Below are 19700 nucleotides of genomic sequence, written 5' to 3'. Positions count from 1 at the left end.
AACCCCTGGACAGATAAGGATGTACAAGGTGCACGACAAACTTCACTCATCAATGTGAACATGTTGAAAACAATACGGCATAGCTTGCATTTAAGACGTTGATAGGTTTACTTATTTACTATTGTTTGTCAATTAGTGCACACGCTTTTGTCGAAAGGTGTTAACAAGTATGACATTTGCTAACGTTTCTTTTTACGACAACACTCTTCTGTAAGTAAACAAATTTCTAAAAAAATATTTTGAACCACTTTCACAAATATTGTTTTAAAATTTTATTTATTTTATTAATATTCACTTCATATTGTACCCACCATCTAAAAGTTCAAGACTGAGCAGCGCTTGTAATTGTGATCATGAAGCTTTGGTGTGATTTGCTAACAGCATCCAAAGAACCATAATGTTTAATGTCAACAAGCCAAAAAAAGGTAAAGTAGAACATTTTTGCTATGACCATGTTTATAACATGCCTAGAAATAATATAAAAAAAAAAGAGAGAGATTTATGAATTGTTTATCATATATAGGATTCTGCATTGTGTTAGGAAGTGTTCATCGTGTTGGAAAGTGTATATTGTTTAATAAAGTTTGCATTTTGTCAACCATAATCATCTAATAATTTGTTCGTCATAAGCCATTATTGTAATATTTTATAGTTAACGGCTCAGATTTCTTGCCAGAAGAATAAGCATATATTTTGAGAGAAGATTTTCACGATATAATTCTGTCGCCACTTAGGTTAATGTTAATATACTTTAGTAATAGAAACATGGCTAAAAAATTTAATTATTTACTGTAATAATTTTGATTAAAAATAGTTTACAGCACCAATTTACAAATCGAGTTTTGTTTGGTCATAATAAATTTTTATTTACATGTAACTGAAAAAAAGTAATTTACTACCTTTTCTTAGTTCAACAAAACTATATCATAAAATTGTCATTTTCAATAACTTATAAAGAAAATAAAATTGCACTGAAAGAAAACATTTACATAATTTTTTCTAACACTGTTACATATTATATTTATTTGGTCTTATATTTAATGATAAACAACATACATAAATAACATGCCATCTTATATCACAAACTGTGATGGATGCTATGCCAACTACTGCAACCATAACAAACCTTTTATAGGTCAGACAAAAAAAAACTGTGCTTAGTTACAAAAGTTTAGTGGTTGCCTGATCTGGCCAATGTATGCACAACATAGGTAGTTTTTCTTTTATTTCTGTAATTGTTAGTAGTTTTTCAAAACTTAAATTTTTTTTGTTTTCTTTTATTTGTAATGTTTACATTTGCTAAACAGATTACAAATAACATTTTAGGGTGGTTACTTCTGTTAACCACTATTCTTCTAGTATATAATGATGGAGAGGTTTTGGAATGGTTAGTGTTTACTCCAGTTCACCACCTTTACAATAATTTGGTTACAATGAAGTAAATTAAACCCACTTATTTGCAAGTTTAACAATATTTATTGTATATTATTTATTATTACGTACAAAAACATATGATTATTTCTTTTTATTACTATTAATGTATTAAAATTAACAAAATGTATTCCAGGATAGTTATGCCATCACAAAAATTTATTTGGCACACTTATACACCCCAATGTTCACGAAAGTGACTACATACAGGTTAATATTGCCACACGTAGTCAGTTGTCTGGAAAACTTTGGCTTGTGGGTATAGCAGAAACGCACATGAACATGCACATTAGACGTTATCATGTTAAACTTCCGTCCATGGTACACACATTGCACTTCTATTGCTTACTACTTTTCACCCTCAATGCAGCTAAGAAGTGTAAATTCAAGTACCTCAAAAGATTATCTCAACATGAACTTAATGAAATAAATGGACAAAAGCTTTTGTAATGAACATATGTTAAGATGAGATGACTAAAATGTAGAATATTTTTACAATTTTAACTATCATAATTGAAATGAAAGTATAAACTTCTTACAACTTTGTGTAATTGTTTTTAAAATGCAAACAAACAGAAACAAAAAAATTGGAGCCAACAATTGTTTTATCTAGCTATGCACAAATCTTTGTAATTTCTTTTTATGTTTACTGTTCCTTATGAATTTAAGCCCAGTGTCAAGTTAGTCATTTTTTTTTTTTTTTTACTTATATAGGTCCACTCATTAAAGAGAGGTAATAATATTTCATCAATTATGTTAGTAATATCAAAATTATAGAAAAGCTAATTTATTCCAAACAAACATTATTAAAAATAAAATTACATTTTAGCTTTATCTTATGCACTGACATGGGGATATCTTAAATATATTTGCTGACAGTTCTGAGATGTGTTTTGTAACACATCACCAAAAAACATTTCAAGAATTCTAATCATGTAGCACACTAAAATACAAAACTAAAAAAAATTTCATAAAGATTTTCAAAAATTGGTTGTCAGGTTTTGTGCAATAACACTACATAGTTTCCAAGCCTTGAAAGTGTTAATATAATTAACAACAATACTTGGCAAGCTATTGGATAATATACATAACAGATATACATTTAATATATTTTGCTGAATCTTTTTTAAATAAAAAATTATAAACTGTAAAAAAATACTATAATATGAGACTAGAAAAAAAAATGACTTTCACCACAACAAAGATTTAAAGAATATTTACGTTTCAGCAGCTTAACCATTACGATAGATTTGGCTGCAAATCAAGTAGAGTAAATTAATACAGAACTACTTAGTGTATTTTGAAATGTGTTATAGTTGTGTTAGTACTGTAATAATTTGTATTTATCAGTATTAAAAAAAAATAGTAGCATATTTAAAGCTAAAGGAATTCTGTGCTGACAAGTAAGAGTCTCAAAAATAACTGAGTTACTTTCTTGCAAGAAGTACGCCCTCTGCAATGATGAGATAACTCATTATGTATCGTAAACCTGGATACTAGTGTTCAGATATGTCAGTTGAAATGAGAAATTTTTTGCTCAATTTAAGTTTATTTTATTATTTTAAATAAATCTCATGTCAGTTGATGCTTGAGAATAATAATTTATTTTCAAGTTCAAAGATTTTTTTTTATGTCACAGACATGTTCGGCAAGTCTGGATGCCTGGGACAATAACCATAGAACTCTCTGGGACAATGCTGCACCACTCATACAGGAAGAACACACAATAAAAAAGAAACTTAAGGAATCAGCATTTATTGTCAACAATAGCAATATTATCAGTCAACAAAACATTGAATTAAAAAATATATGGATCCCTTAAAATAAAAAAAATATATATATATATACAACACAATTCAGTTGCAAACCAACAACCCTCACAGCAATACATCAGCCAATAATATCACACCTTTTGTGCGCGACCAATCAGGATATCCCTCGCCTGCCATTGACTGTGCAAGGAGAGGAGCTCTAACATAATATAAACCCATAGTTTTCCAGTGTCCAATATCAGTCCGTTTGTGCCTGATGATGGGTACAGATGTCAGTTTCCTAAACATCACAACTGTTGTCACTGGAAATTTTCTGTGTTCGTCAGTGCTATTGTCATTGTGTTGTCCATATTATTTGTTTATCTTCATTGATGAGTTTATATGTTTGCTGAGTTGTCCAGGTTTCTTGTCTGCCTGCATTTAATCTGTCTTGTCGTTGTTAGCCTTCTATGTTCGTCTGTGTTGTTTTGCATGACTAAGTTCCTTCAATGGAATTCTTGTGCTGTATGATATTGTTACGATCGCGCTTGGCTGCAGTGCTTGGCGTCGCCGCGCTCGTTCGACAGGACTCACGACGCGTTTCTGGACATTACGACGGCGAAGGTCGCGCGATATCTCGGAGAAATTCCCGATAATCTGGACGGGAACCCAAGTGGGGCCGACCTTCGAGTCAGTCTGAGACTGAGTGAGTTCGGAGTGTTCAGTTGGGAGCTCTCCCGCGGCGGAGATTCGGGCGATAGTGCCGCGGGTGCGGCAGAGTGGCGAAGTCCTTGGACGAAGGTTTCAGGGCAGGGAGTGAGTGAGTTCAGTGGAGTCGGGAGTTCTCCCGCGGCGGAGTTTCCGGATGATAGAGTCGCGGGTGCGGCAGAGTGGCGAGTCCTTGGACGAAGGTTCCAGGGTAGGTAGTGAGTGAGTTCAGTAGAGTTGGGAGTTTTCCCGCGGCAAAGTTTCCGGGCGATAGAGTCGCGGGCGCGGCGGAGTCCCGAGTGAAGTTGCGAGCGAGGCGTCGAGTGGGATCCTCGGCGAAGGCAAGTCTCGGCAGCGGCGGAGTGTGGCGACGGAGTCCCGCGGTGGAGACCCACGAGGGGTGCTGCGGCGAGAGTTGCGCCAGAGGTGCGGCCCAGCGAGGTGTGTGGAACGAGTGACTGGGGAATTGACATTTCTTTAAGTGTAATTAATTATTTGCCAATTTAGAAGATTATTTGTAAGTAACAAGTAGTGGTAATAAATAAAACTGTGTGTGTGAAAAAAAAATCTTTAATTGGGCTATCCTTTACGAACCCGCGGTAAATCGTAACATTTTGGTGTCAGAAGTGGGATAGCCCTAATTAATAGATGTAGGATTCAGTTACATTATTAGAATAAAAATTAAGAATATAATTTAGTTTACGAGAATATAGTTAGTGTTTAGTATTTTAGTGAATTTGGATTTTTCTAGAGTTAGAGTTTACTGTAGTCAGTGATAGTTTTAAATGTAATAGAGTTATTGTTAGTTTAATTAGAAGGTTCGGCTAGGTCATTTAAAATTAAGAACAGTATTAAAAAAATAATTATTATTTAGGTTGTTTAATTAGTAAATGCTTTAGAGAGAGATGGCTACTGAAGGGCTTACTGTCGAGCAATACAAGGTGATAAGGGTTGCCCTGGAAGAAATAAGAGCCACTTGGGAGAACTATAACAAAGAAATGTTAGCCAGTATGAAGAACTATACGGAAGAAATGGTAACCAAAATCGAGAACTTTACGGAAGAAATGAAGAGTGGAGGGAAGGAGAGTAAGAACCACCATGAAGAAAAGAAGAGCGGGTCAAATAATAGCCTAGAGGAAATGAAGAAGGGTCAGGATGAACTGAAGCATGGCCAAGAAGAAATGAAGAATGAAATGAAGACTGAAGTGAAGACAAGCATAGAAGAGAACAGCCAAGAGAAGAATAGCCAAGAGAAAAACAGTGAAGAGAAAAACAGCGAACAGAAGAGCGGTCTGGAGAAGAACAGCGAAGAGAAGAACAGAGAAATGAAGACCACCAATGAGAAGACCAGGCAAGAGGAGACCAGCCAAGAGGAGACCAGCCAAGAGGAGAACAGCCAAGAGAAGAACAGCGATGAGAAGACCAGCCAAGAAGAGAACAGAGAAGAGAATAACAGCCGAGAGTACAAAGAGAAGAACAAAGAGAAGAACAGCGAAGAGAAGAACAGTGAAGAGTATAACAGTCATGAGGAAATTAGCCAAGGAGAGGAGAACAGCCAGGACATGAAGATGAAAGAAGAGTTGAAGAAAAGCACAAAAGTAGTAAAGATGAGTTACAAAGTGAGGAATATTGAACAAGAAGAAATGAAGATAAACGAAAGAGAGAGGGGAAAATGTCAAGAAGAGCAGAAGAAAAGCCGAGAAGAGATGTACATGAGTCAAGAAGAGATAGAGAATCGCAAAGAAGAAACGAAGAAAAACCAAGAAGAGACACATACAAAGAAGAGGTGAAGAAGGACCAAGAACAAGGGAAGAAAGACCGAGAAGAGAAAATGAGAACACAAAGAGTGAAGAAGATGGTGCAAGGAGTAACTGAGTGCAGTACAGGCGATATTCATAAGAACGAAGAGGGAATGAGGAACCAAGAAGAGACGAAGAAGAGCTGGGAAGAAATGCTTTGTGAACGAGTAGCTACGAGAGAACAAACAGAGAGAAAAAGGGAAGAAACAAGCTAACCATTGGGAGGCAACGAGCAATGCTCTCAAGAGTATCGGGTCCGTCCAAGGCCACGGTCGGCCCGTCTCGGGCAGCTGGCTGAACAACATGGGGCATCTGCGATGCAGAAGTGTCGCCGGGTGACAAGAGAAGCTACATCTACTGTGAGAGAGGGTTATTTGGTGAAACTGTACAGCCCGCGATGGAGGAAAGGCAGGAGGCCTAAACTTCGAGTAGCATGGGAACCTCCAGGAGGAGATGCATTACCTGTTCGGGACGAACAGGTTTAAGGAGGGGGCAATGTAACGATTGCGCTTGGCTCCAGTGCTTGCTGTCTCCGCGCTCGTTCGGCCTGTCTGCGCCCCCTTCCACCCGCATCCTCTCCCTGGTATCTCGTGTCATACTATCTCGTGACATCCTGACCTTCGCAGCGCGCACCTGCCTCAGATCGAGTTACTTAAAAGAGGCCGCACTGCGGCATAAAAAGACTCAGACATGTTTATCGGCGCGTTTTGTGGGAACCCGATGCTTGTTGCGTTTATCGGCGTTCTTTGAGCAGCCGCCGCGTCCTTCGACAGGACTCACGACGCATTTCTGGGCATTTCGACGGCGAAGGTCGCGCAATATCTCGGAGACATGCCCGATTGTTCTGGACGGGAACCCAAGGGCTATATAAGGAGGTGGGGCCGACCTTCGAGACAGTCTGAGTGAGTGAGCGAAGTCGGGAGTTTTCCCGCGGCGGAGTTTCCGGGCGATAGTGCCGCGGGTGCGGCAGAGTGGCGAAGTCCTTGGACGAAGGTTCCAGGGCAGGGAATGAGTCAGTTCGGAGTGTTCAGTCGGGAGTTCTCCTGCGGCGGAGTTTCCGGGCGATAGAGTCGCGGGCGCAGCGGAGTCAGTGAAGTTCCGAGCGAGGAGTCGAGTGGGATCTCGGCGAAGGGTGTGACAAAGGTGGCGGAGTGTGGCGACGGAGTCCCGTGGCGGAGACCCACGAGGGGTGCTGCGGCGAGAGTTGCGCCAGAGGTGCGGCCCAGCGAGGTGTGTGGAACGAGTGACTGGGGAATTGACATTTCTTTAAGTGTAATTAATTATTTGCCAATTTAGAAGATTATTTGTAAGTAACAAGTAGTGGTAATAAATAAAACTGTGTGTGTGAAAAAAAATCTTTAATTGGGCTATCCTTTACAAACCCGCGGTAAATCGTAACAATATTTATATGTTAAACATTTTTGTTAATGTTTTCGTCGTTGTGTTGTCTATAATACTTGTTTAGTTTCATTGTTGGTTGTGTTTGTCCGACATCAGCTGATCAATATTGTGAATTTCTGTGAATTTTTATCTGCATTTTTTTTTTATTTTCATAATTTTTCCTTGACAAATAGTGCAAAACTGCAATGGTGTATGTCTAAAAAACTGCATTAAATTTAAAATTCCCCATTGCATGATTCATTTAAAGAACAGCTCTAGTAATGACTATGAGATTTTTTATTTTTAAGACATTATGTTGAATTTGTGAATAAAATATTATGATTTTATCTTAATTTTTTAAAGTTTTAAAATTCCATATAGATAAAGAGAAAATATATGTTATGGTTCTCTAAAAAATTGGAGAATATGTTTACTTAATATTTGGCTCGTTTCACTTGAAAGTCTGCCGACCCCTGCCTTAGGCGATTTGAACGGATGGCTTAGCCGGGAACATTCACGATTGTAACATGGGAAGCAACAAAAAATTTTTAAATATGAGACTGAGAAACGTATACGTTATTATGGGAAAAACAGTTGTTATGTTTTAACTGCACGTGTGCGATGCATGTAGGATTGTGTGGCGACTGTTTTTAAGATCTACAGATTTGTATTGCTCTGTAAATACTGATTCATCGAGAATTAAGTGTTGTTATGGCATCTCAGGCATCAGCAGTAAAAAGTGTCTTGAGCCATCAGCAAGAGACTGCAGTTCGTAGCGCCATGTTACATAATAATTATTGTGGGCATCGGGTCTGTGCACGGAAGTCTTGGACTTGGCTCTCTAAGGGTGAGGATCACGGAGCAACACGCCACTATGTATTGGGAGCGCTGTCCTGGAGACTAGCAGAATAAATGGGATGTTGGTGTTATCAAACACACCTTAATTCCAGCCTCCCGTAGTGAATACGATGAAACCAGTGTTTCCTGTTCTACGAGACAGATAAAATTAGAATCCCTTACAGTATGTTTAAAAAGGCAGTACTACAAGGCATTAACTGTAATATGAAAGAAATGTGCAACTGGGGCATACATACGTCCTTTTTCTCCCTAAATCCTATGGTATTAACTTATTAGTGAAAAAAAATTAAGCAATATAATATAAAATGTTTGTATATATTATATTGGTGTGCTTGGGATATGATTTATATTCTGAAAATAGTGAGACATATTATATTTTGCATGAAAATGAGTAAATTCACATCTAAAGAAAAAAGTAATTAACTGTAGGGTAACACTGCCACCCCCTAACAACAACAGTTATTACGGGGAACAACTAATTTACCCACAATGCTCTAGCACTGATATGGGAATGCCACCACAAATGAGTGATGACATGGGATCCTCAGTGCTTTACGTATGCAAGTCAGGGCAATAGTATTTAGGAATCAATTTCAGGACTTTTACAGAACCTTGTAACAAAATTATTCCATTTATTTTTCTTTATCCAAGCATGATTTTTAAATCTACAAACTAATTAAACATGTGCAAACATAATATTAAATTTTCTACAATTTACAGGAACGTACTGATTTTTTAGTGAGAAAAAGCTAAAAAAATTTTCAGAGATAATTTCCAGATGCGACTATAAAATGAAGTGAAGAGGGGAAAAAAAAAAAAAATTAGGTTGCTTTGTGACTTCCAGCATCACCGCTGCATATTTGGGAACATTTTCGTGACTTTTGAGACCAGTCCTTCAGCTTCGTTACTTCTCTGTGACTTCTACGACTTTCATGACCTGTAGACACACCCTGCTACAGTAAGGAACTATCCCAGCCTTTGCCAGGAGTGATTCTGGCAAACCCAGGAAAACAGAGAGTAAAGATGGAGGAACCGGGCATCGAACCTGGGGCACCTTGAATGCATGGCCAATGTTTTAGAGTTGCGTCATCTTGCTCGGTGGATGGTTTAAGTACATGCACACAGAAATGTTTGATTGCTCAGTTCTGATTTATGAATATAAAAACAAAATTCAGAGGAGTCATTTCATGACAATAATATACTAACAGTAGAATTTAACTGAAACAGTCTTGAGTAGGTACCTCTTGTGAATTCATCATCTTTCTGAAAGAATTCATCCATCCAAAATTAAAGCAGTATTCACTTGGGACAGTGGCTGAAAGGATCGGTGCCATCTGCACAGTTGTCTGGTCGTAGGTTGCTCGAGATGGCCACAACTGCAGCATCACCTGTGCAATGAACATCATCCCTATGTAAAACTAACTTGGGTAGAAGATCAAGCATCAGCAAAGGATCTTCACGTGGCTACTGTATTTGTCATCCGTAATAACAAGGTTTGAATGACTTTTGTACGCTTAATTCTTGCAGACTAGAAACATGTAGTGTGAGCCTTAATTGACTGGAACAAAGGCTAATTGGAAAAAAAAAAAAAAAAACATTAATTAGAAATCTAAATAAGATATTTTGGTTTATATGGAGTTAGTTGTTCTTCTAATAGATGAATTAACAGGGAAAAAAACTGCCCCCCCCCCCCCCCCCACGAATATTATAAACATCCTTTTACCTGTGAATAATTATTTATTTATATTTTGGGTTTGTTTTCTCATTTTATTGTACTTTTTCGGTAAATTTACATATCATACACAATCATTACCACCACAGAGGATAAAGTGACTATCATAGAGACTAAAATTAACTTGATCTAGAACTGAATGTAAAATTTACATTTCTGATACATTTTAAAATGTTAATTGTGTTTATTTCAAGTTATTTTAAAAACACTTTTAAAAATTTATTTTTAATATCTTTACCTCCCTGTTTCAATGTAGATTCCTTTGTTAAATAAATAGATGTTAATCATGAGTAAACAATAAAGTGTTGATTACATTGGACAAATTTACTAGCTTCTTGTCGGTAAAGCCACTCGCTGCAAACGTGCTCAGTGTGATCATACTGACGTCGACCGGGGCTTCGCCCCCTTAAGCCTGGTCAGACTCCGCTCCCTTTTTCTTCTCGTCTCGCCCCTAACCACTCCTTCCCGGCATTAGTACCACTGATGCATGTAGTCATGTGGGTTCAAACATTGCGCCACAAACTACCCCAAGAGGGCGCCCTAGCATCAGTGCTTTGTTACCTTAATTAATCGTAAATTATATTGTAAACCTTTATTATATTTGTCCCAAGGGTGTTGTGTTACAGCGGACTGGCAGAGATGGTTTTGTTTATTAATTTTTTATTTAATTATGCTACCAACACGACAGCGTAGAGCATTTCCGAGGCGGACCCGAGTCCAGCCGAAGTCAGAATTTAATACAAATTAATTACAATATGTTACAATATGTTATTAAGTAACCAAGCTGCGAGAAGGCGTACAATGATTCAGAATTTAATACAAATTAATTACAATATGTTACAATATGTTATTAAGTAACCAAGCTGCGAGAAGGCGTACAATAATTGTAGGTAACAATAATTTATGTGTCCGTTTCTCATTAACTCTTGGCACCTAATCGCAATAAAGTAATGGTACACTGGTTCGATGCGAAAAGCGCTATTTTGGTCGCGGAGAGCGTGCCTCTTGCCTCGGTCGATCGTCGTCACCGGCCGAGAGTAGACGCATCAGCACCCCGGGGATTTCAACGTATGTGAAAAGTAAATTAGTATTGCCGTATTCCCCTGATAATAAAGGTATTATAAGAGTTCAGTTGAACAAAAACCGAAAGCATCTTACCTACACAAGGCATTCAAAACTGGCTGACTATAGCCACAAGGACTAAAGTGAAGTTTTTTTTAATTTGTTAAAAAGTGCACCAATAACGAAAAGTACCTAGTTAAAATAGTTTTTATAGTTTTTTCTTGTTCACGCTTACAAGGTGGTAACATTTTACTCCTGTTTAAATGTTTGGAAGCAGCACAAACCAGTTAAATTTGTTCTGAAGCACTTTGGCAAAATATTGGCACAGTTAAATTTTATTCAGCCATGCCTTGGCAATAACCTTTAAATTTACGCATATCTGAAAGATGTTTGTAAGCATATTTGTGGATTAACAACAAAATGAAACCTTAATATAGGTACAACTTACAGCAACTCTCAGTAAATAAAAATAACAACAAAAAAACAAGAAAACACAAGAGACATAGCATTGTTTACACAGCAATTTTAAAATGCTGGAACATGATTAAGTTACTAAACAAGTGACCTAATGATCAAATGAAATTACTGTGTTACAGCATTGCTGCTTGTGTAAGGCTAACTCAAGAACGATAGTAGGATTCCCGCCCCTCCTGTGTTGATGTGCACAGTGAAATCAGAGAAGGCTCTTTCGTTTCTCATCACATGATAGAGCAAATAATTGTAGTTCTCACAGAGGATTGGGGAAAATCAAGTAGAAGAACACATAAAAAAAGAGCAAAGGAAAATGCATTTTGTTTGAAGTCAACATTATTTATAATTATTCTGTAAAGCAGCAAACCTATAATTAAATGATTTCATTACCAGAGAAAGAATTATTTTCGAATAGCATGTTAATGTAAGGATATGATTTCTAACATGTCTAATACTTTGAACAAGACATGCACATGTTGTGAGTGGCTTTAAGTCATTGAGATGGTGAGTTAAAGTTTCTTAATATTTGTAGTATAAGTGAGGCTTTGATTTCTTTAATATATATTTTATAGATTGCTGATTCTTACAAACAAAAGTTTTTCTTGGGTTAGGAGAGCTTCAATAATATCCTTAAGTAAGTGCTCTTCTGAACACACAGAAAGGTTGACGTCGTCCGGCCGAAGGCCACCCCAAAGACCGACCTGCAACCGCCAGTATCCGACCCCGCTAACGTAACGCACCCCTAGCCATGGCCCACCCGAGTCAGGCGAGCACCGGAGCAACAGGTAGAATCAAGGACCATGCCCTAATTAATCAGCCACCTCGACCCCAGTTCATTAGAAATCAGACGCAAATTAATGGTAACACCACTTTCTATTAAAAACCCCGCCCAAGGAAAGTGCGACGCAGGAATGCCCGGGTCACTCACGTGTGAAATTACGTTAATACATTTGTGAGTGTCTCCCTTGCGGCCTTCAGCCTAAATTAGAGTATTGTGTAACGTAATTATGACCTGCACGTTTTTTGTGTATAACTTGCCACTGGAGCAGTCAACAAGTGACGAACAGTCTCAGGTTTGACTCTTAATATTTAAACTTAATTTATGTAAAATTGTTAAACCTAATTCTTAGAGGGTATCTGCCAATTAGATTAATAATTAATAATTAATGTACAAATTTAGAGCCAATCTCAGTCTCTTGTTATTGAAATAAGAACTTTAAAAACTTTGGCGCGAGAGAACGCTGAGGCCTCCCCTTTCGCCAAGGGCAAACCCCAGTACCGAGCGACTCGCAGACCGGGGCGGACGTGCGTTCCATGGGGAGTCATCAACCTTTGTCTCCACTGAAATCCACTGCTGGTAACTATAGTCATTAAACTAAATCTTTTTTCGTGCGTGAACTCCCTGTGTGTCCCCGGTCCTTTTGACGGTGTAGGGCCTAACCCAGTCGCTTAAAACTCCCTGCACTAGACATTACACGGGGCAGTTAAACATACAGCACGGGCCGACTCCCGCTACGAGTGACTTTTTGTTAAACTTTGAGTGCACAGGCACAGACGACAGCGACGCATAGAACTTGCATCTAATTTAACTGCAGGCCGCAGTTCACACAGGTGTACCCGGGTGCCGCCGCATTAGCAATTTTCGAGATTGGCCGTCTCCAAACAACCTCCCCCTTAACCTCGACTGGCGTGAGGGCTTAGATTAGTAATAGTGCGTCAGAGCACTCAGTGTTATTTCAATGTAATTTCGTAGGGTAATTCAATGTACGTCGTGTAAGTGTAAACTTTAATTGTAACTGTTCGAACCGATTAAACGTCCACTCCGCACACTCAGTGCGCGACGTGTCACCGACAGTACAAAATCCGAATTTGTGTATGTTATTGTGTTGAGTCTCCCTACCCCAGCCAGGAATCAGTGTGTTATGCTGCACAGGGCCTGTGACATGTTAACAGCCAGGAATCCCTCCAACCGCAAACTTCGCCGACAGTCCTAGCGGGCCACGCAGGGGCAACGCACCCACAGAACCCAAATTTGGTTAGACGCAGAGCTAGCCTGGCACCCTCCCGGACACATTTTCACTAAGAGCCAGTTTTCCCGCTAGGACACACGCCTGGTCTCGAACATGAGAACCCGGACGACGGCATTGTACAGAAAATTGCTGTTATGTATTATAAATTTCGCTAACAAAATCAACCATTTACTAAAACAAATTTACAGTATTTTTTTATGTACTTAAACTATCATAACCATTTGGTCAAATGGTTTCACAGAATTTTTAAAGCAGCTAACCTAACCTATCTAATGGATCAAAATGGTAACCTACATGAAATATTGAAATGCTGTTTAACAGAATAATCAAATAGAACGAAAGAACATAAAAAATCCTATTTGCAGAATTTTAATTTTATTTATTCAGAAGAGCACCCCTTAATATATAAAATGACCAGAGCTACATTAATAAAACATTTTTAATGCAATATTTTAAATGTAATAAATGAAAAAGATCTAACCTAATTAACCATTCATTCATTTTTACAGTATTTTAAATGTAGCTAACCATTCCAACCAATCATTAAATTGATAAATTACCGGTAAACTACATGAAATATCTAATTGCTATAATTACACTAAATTTGATTTTTCAAAAATCTTTACTTTTTTTTTCAGATGAGCCCCTATCTTATAAAATTACCTAAATATTTTTAATCCAATACATTCAACAGAAATGTTTTTATACTATTTTCAAAGGATAGGTTTTTAGAGGTCTAGTGATTATAGGTTTAATGGATAGGAGCAGGCACTTTTGAAATATGGTAATATAATAGATGAAAATGCATACAAGTGCAGAATTTGTTGTAAATATTAATCTCCCCATCCATATAGACATAAAAATTTCAGAAATGGTATGGTTAGTTAAACAAACTAATGGGCAATATAATTTACAATGAACCACATTATTTTCTAATGTTACCTGTGGATGCTGAACCAAAAATCAATTTTGATGGTTAGAAAAGTGAAATTAATGAAATTAGATTTTACACCTCAGAATACTTTAAAAATTTCATGGAAATTAAATGTTTCCATCTTTTCTTCCATGCAAACCAATTCAAATTAGGGAGGAAAGAGGTCCGTAGATACTTGCAAGTATATACACAGTCACTGGAGGAGGGACAGCTGCCGAGGCAATGGAAGGAGGCTGTGGTGCCTATTTTCAAGAGAGGTGGAGATAAAGCAAAACAAGAAAATTACAGGCCTGTCAGCCTAATGTCGAGTGCAGGGAAGGTGATGGAAAAACTGATAGTGAGGTATATGGTAGGAAAAATTGGAGAGTTGGAATGGATGGATGAGAGGCAACACGGCTTTAGGAAGGGTTTCTCCTGCGAGACTCAGATGGCTGGACTGCTGGGGGACTTTGTGGAGGCAGTGGATGAGGGCAAACAGGTAGACGCAATCTTTATTACGAGATGGTGTTCAATAGGGCGCCACACACGATGGTGATGGAGAAGGTTGATAGTCTAATAGAGGACAGTAAGGTGGTGAATTGGACGGGGGATTTCCTGAGGGATAGAAAACATTGGGTGAAGGTGGGAATGAAATGGTCAGAAGAGGGGGACATTATTACGTCAGGGGTACTGCAGGGGAGCGTTATGGGGCCCCTGCTGTTCCTAATCATGATGAACGATGTTGGGGAGGAATTGGATAGCAAACTGAGACTGTTCGCTGATGACTGCGTGATCTATGAAACTGTGGGGAAGCTGCAAACCTACCGGAAGACTTGAAGAAGCTGGAAGTTTGGTCGAGGGCAAATGGAATGGGGATACATATAAAAAAAAAACGAAGGTCAGATTCACAAGGAGAAGAAAGGTCTTTAAGCAAATATATAGTTGGAAGGGGCAAGAGATTCAGGAGGTAGGGGAATACAAGTACCTGGGAGTAACCCTACAGAGTGACCCAGGTTGGGGAAAGCAGGTGCCGCGGGTGGTACAGAAGGGGAGGAGAGGACTGGGGCTGATTGCTAGAACACTAAAGGGGACAGGACAGAGAGTAAAGGAGAAGGTGTATTCAATATTGGTGAGGCCAATGCTTGAATATGCAATGGCAATTTGTGACCCATACCTGGGGATATAAATTAAGGAACTAGAAGGGGTGCAACATAGAGGTGATAGATGGGCGATGGGTATGTGTGGGAGACAGGAAGGAGTGAAGGGTGAGATGCATTGGCCATTGATAATGATGGAGCTGGAGGAAAATAGAGAGATATGCTAGGATTTTTAGTGACAAGGGCAAGGGGGAGGGGGGCTGGGGGACGCTGGAAGCCAGGTTGAACAAAGGGGTGTATAGAGGGAGGAGGGATCATGGGTGGAAGATTCACAAAGAGTGGTGAAGAACGGAATGAGGAAGGAAAGTATTCCTAGTGAGGACGGGGAGGGAGGATTGGGGGAAATATACTGGATGTGAAAAGAGGAAAGGACTTGAGGAAGAGACTTGAGAAATTGGGCGAGTAGGAGGGAGACGACTTGCCCCAGGACGGAAGCCCAATCGCAAGTGTAACAAACAATCACAATCAATTAATGTTCATTGGAGCTAGTGTGGAAAGTCATCGGCGCAGCAATTTGGTGTAATCATAACCAGAAAAAATACAGCTAATTAAGTATGAGTATTACAGTATAAGTAAAAATTTAAATTTCACGACAAAAAAGGAACAAATTCTTACCGAATACAAGAAAAACAAAGTGGGTTGGGGCACGCGATAGCATAATTTAAAAATGGCGGCACACTACTATGCAGCCTAAAAACGTCAACGTAGCCAGATTAATATACATACTGTCTTTTGTGTCTCTACCAGCCATAACTCTTACCGATAAAATATATCAAAGTTCTTACTCTATCTTAGGGTGGTATTCCAAGACATTCGAAAAAGGTAGCGAATATGCAAAACCTGTTGGGATACACCCGTAACTTAATTTGCAGAATTTATTCCTGACCTTTTCCAAACCTAATTCCTGTTAGGTAACGAAAAAGAAACCTTTTTAATAAATTGTGCCCTGCACGAGGATAAAGTCTTGATGCCGACCGCCAATGCTCCTCTATGTCGCATAGACCGCTATGCCTCATCAACGTCTCGCAAAGGCGTGTGCACCGAATGCGCTCGTGCGCGCAGCAAAGTGTAGTTCGTGCAACGAGGCGAACGCCAGGCAACGAGTGCTACGCGGGCGGAAGGATCCGACCGGGTGTGGCATATCCCTCCCCTGCACTATAACAATTTATGTATATTTTCCCACAGGTTTTCATTAAACAATATTTTCATCAATTAATATTTCAGTCCTTTCAAAATTATGTTTTACTGTGCGCTTTGTCCCGAACCTGGCCGGTTCAGTTTCCTGCGAAATTCACACATTTCTGCGGGAGGGCTGGTGGGGGAGGGGGTCGCGTGCGGCGACACCGTTTGTGTCCTTCAGGAGCTCGGAGAGGCCGGCAGCCTGCACGCAATGCGGAACCATCAACCTTTGCTTTCACCGACATGAAGTTTCAATAGTGTAATATCTTCTTAATCTTTTACGTATAGTTCCGCGGTTGGCCTCAATCTACCATGAGGTATTTCACTTAATTAAATCAGTGCTCCAAGATGAGTGTTCTACGTAATACGTAAGTACTGTGGGAAGTCTACGAGACTTTACGTCGGCGCTTCACGCCACAACTTAGCTAACCGGCTACTTAGTTTTGGCCCGCAGGGGGCAGCCAGAAGGCGACACGTGCCACCGAACGTACTAACGAATCAGTCCCTGGGACACATCTAGGTATCACGTAGAGTCGCCAGAGACACGGGCCTATGTGCCACTAGCCCAGTATAATAAGTGTTATGTAATAGTGAAGTTTTTGCTCGTCAAAGTATAATTTGTCATGTTAGAGTTTAGTTATCACCGCTGCACGGTATCGTGCCACCAAATATACTAACGAATCAGTCCCTGGGACACATCTAGATATCACGTAGAGTCGCCGGAGACACGGGCCTACGTGCCACTAGCCCAGTATATTAAGTGTTAGGTAATAATTAAGTGTATTGATCGTCAAGGTATAATTCGTCATGTTAGAGTGTATTTTGTAACCGCCGCATCGTGTGTACAAGTCCACCCCTCACGCGCATTAAAATCGTGAGCCGCCACTGAGGAAGTGGGCTGCGCGTGTGACTAGTCGCATCGGGAAAACCGTTACGGCCAGAACGGGCAACTATATGTATAGGGCTGTGCCGTAATAAATTCATCCACTATTCTCCAGAAACTTTGTGTTCTTCTTCAGGCATCCCGAGTGGCCATAACAGCTCGGGCCTACTGCGTTAACCCCTACATCTAGCCACAAGGCCGAACCCTCCCTGAGATCTCGAACCCAAACAAAAATCACGTAAAAATCATAGGAGGTAGCGGGGACGGCACCAATCTGATTGCAATATGGACAATTGGCAACAATGGTATATTTGCTTCGCCAAATTTTAGAGATAGCTGCACGATCGCGCGAATTAAATGGTGTCATTTAAATTTTCTCAAGTACTTTTAAAATTGCGATTAATTGTTTTAATAACCATTAAAGGGTTCAAAATGTATTCCAAGATACAATTAAGTTTAATTTGACACTCCAACACGCTTGATACATACCCCGATGATCATAAAGAGGACTATATAATGTCGCGGGCTTGTCTCCACAGGGAGTGTGGAGACATGGCAAACATCTCTCGGTAGTGTTACTGTTTGATGGTGTTGCCCAGCACACGCTCTTTCGAGAAGAGCAGTCTCCTGCAGGGAGGCAGGTGGTGGACTATCTGGCCAGTGTAGCTTGCTGAGGGACATCGCCCATGCTGAAGAATAATGTAGTGGAGGCTTACCTGAGGTAGTACACGTGTTATGGTCCATGGACACAACCCTACACACTTCTCCCGCACCCATGTGTACAGAACAAAGCCACTTGGATGATAAGGAGGCTGAGTCTTAAGGACTACTCATAGTTCAGAGGCACTGCAGAAAGTTCTTTATTCTAATACAGGGCACAAAGAATTGCCGGTACAAAACACATACCGGTACACAATACTCTGAAAAATGGTAGTTTGTATGTCACTTGCTCACCGTCTGTGACTCAAATACAGATACAAAAACACAAACGGTTAACGAAAAGAACTGCCATCGCCTGCGTTCTTGGGTTCGAGACCCAGGGTGAGCCTAATGGGGGCTGGCATTCCGAGAGGGCGCCAAGCTAGCTCTTGCTGCTAACCGATGATGTCTCATGGGTCGTCAGCCTCTGCGTTGCCCACTAGGTAGGCTGAGGTTTAAATTAGCAACTAAAAATACACACTAAGCCATCTGCATCACAGGTTTGACGCTGTCATCACTGCCTGTCTTAAAATTATTACATTTTAATTACGTGAACAAGGATTTTGACTCGAGGGCGGGGTTCTTTGCCTCGTGGCTGCAGGCAGGGACACGTCGACAAAGGACTCCCCGGGCTGTTTAGGCCACCCAGGATGCCAGAACTATTAAAAGCACACATAAGCCTATCTGGTTTTATTGACACTTCACACGATACAGTACTTCACCTGGTACAGTACATCTTCACGTAACTGGCCGTATCATCGTCAACCTTCTCATCTTCGCCAACACTGCCCTCGAATGGCGGTACTGAATCACAGTTAGCGAAATTCATTAGAGATACCCCACCGAGGGTCGAGGGCTATCCTGAGATGGCTAGTGGTGGCGATGAAGGCGCGTGGCATACCTAGCGACCATGGAAAGTGAAAGTCCGGACGGTGAAACAGAAGAATAATTAGCTAATCACTTTGACGACAGTCGTCGTACCCTCTCAGGTGAGAGGCCGTACCTGGCCACCGACGGGGGCCTGAGGTAGTGTGTTTTCCCCCAGAGAAGTGCGACGGCCAGGGACGCACCCGCGTGCGCCCTAGCGGGCCAATGATCCCATTGTGCAAGAGATGATTTTGTGTTTTGTATATTTTTTGTGTATATTTTTCAAATGGTCACGGACCTCAACGCGTATGTAAATATTGTGTATAATTTATTAATTCTGCAAACTTGGTGTGATTATTGTTTCGTTTAGCTGTAAATTTCTATGTTTCCGCATGTATGCTAATATGTAATTGCAGCCTGGCGCCCCGCGAGACGGGGCTCTCTCCCACGCCGGCCAATTTCCCCTCCCCTCCCCGCGGCCCGCGGGCGCCTTCCCGCGGGCGAGCGGGGAGAGTCAGTCGTGTTCAGGGCTCGAACGAGGACGGTCGAGTACGCCGCTCCGCGCTGCTCGCGAGGCGCGTACCCGGAGCTCGTGGCCAACCTTTCGTTTTCAGTTCACGAGTCATTCGGCAGTCAAGCTGCCTCCACGAGTCATTCGCCGCGTTACTGAGTTTACGAGTCGTCAAGAGACGTTACCAGCAGAGTACGACAGTCAAGCTGCCTCCGCGAGTCATTAACCGCGTTACTGAGTTTACGAGTCTCCGAGAGACGTTACTCGCA

The 19700-nt window shown here is 40.4% G+C and overlaps 1 protein-coding gene across 3 annotated transcripts in view; it reads right to left on the bottom strand.

Annotated features, from left to right (window-relative positions):
• The window catches only part of LOC134535939 (neuronal acetylcholine receptor subunit alpha-7-like), a 213320-nt gene extending 197355 nt beyond the window's left edge, over positions 1–15965 (bottom strand). For all 3 annotated transcript variants that reach the window (XM_063375342.1, XM_063375345.1, XM_063375343.1), the window contains exons 1-2: positions 15908–15965; positions 9169–9315 (exon numbers count right to left, since the gene is read on the bottom strand). The gene's annotated coding sequence lies outside the window, so the exon portion shown is untranslated. The remainder of the gene's footprint in view (positions 1–9168; positions 9316–15907) is intronic.
• Positions 15966–19700: the final 3735 nt, after the last annotated feature.

This window comes from Bacillus rossius, chromosome 10, assembly GCF_032445375.1.
Source record: "Bacillus rossius redtenbacheri isolate Brsri chromosome 10, Brsri_v3, whole genome shotgun sequence".
NCBI classification, from domain to species: domain Eukaryota; kingdom Metazoa; phylum Arthropoda; class Insecta; order Phasmatodea; family Bacillidae; genus Bacillus; species Bacillus rossius.
Note: the sequence above shows the minus strand (reverse complement) of the source record. Positions and strands in the feature narration are given on the sequence as shown.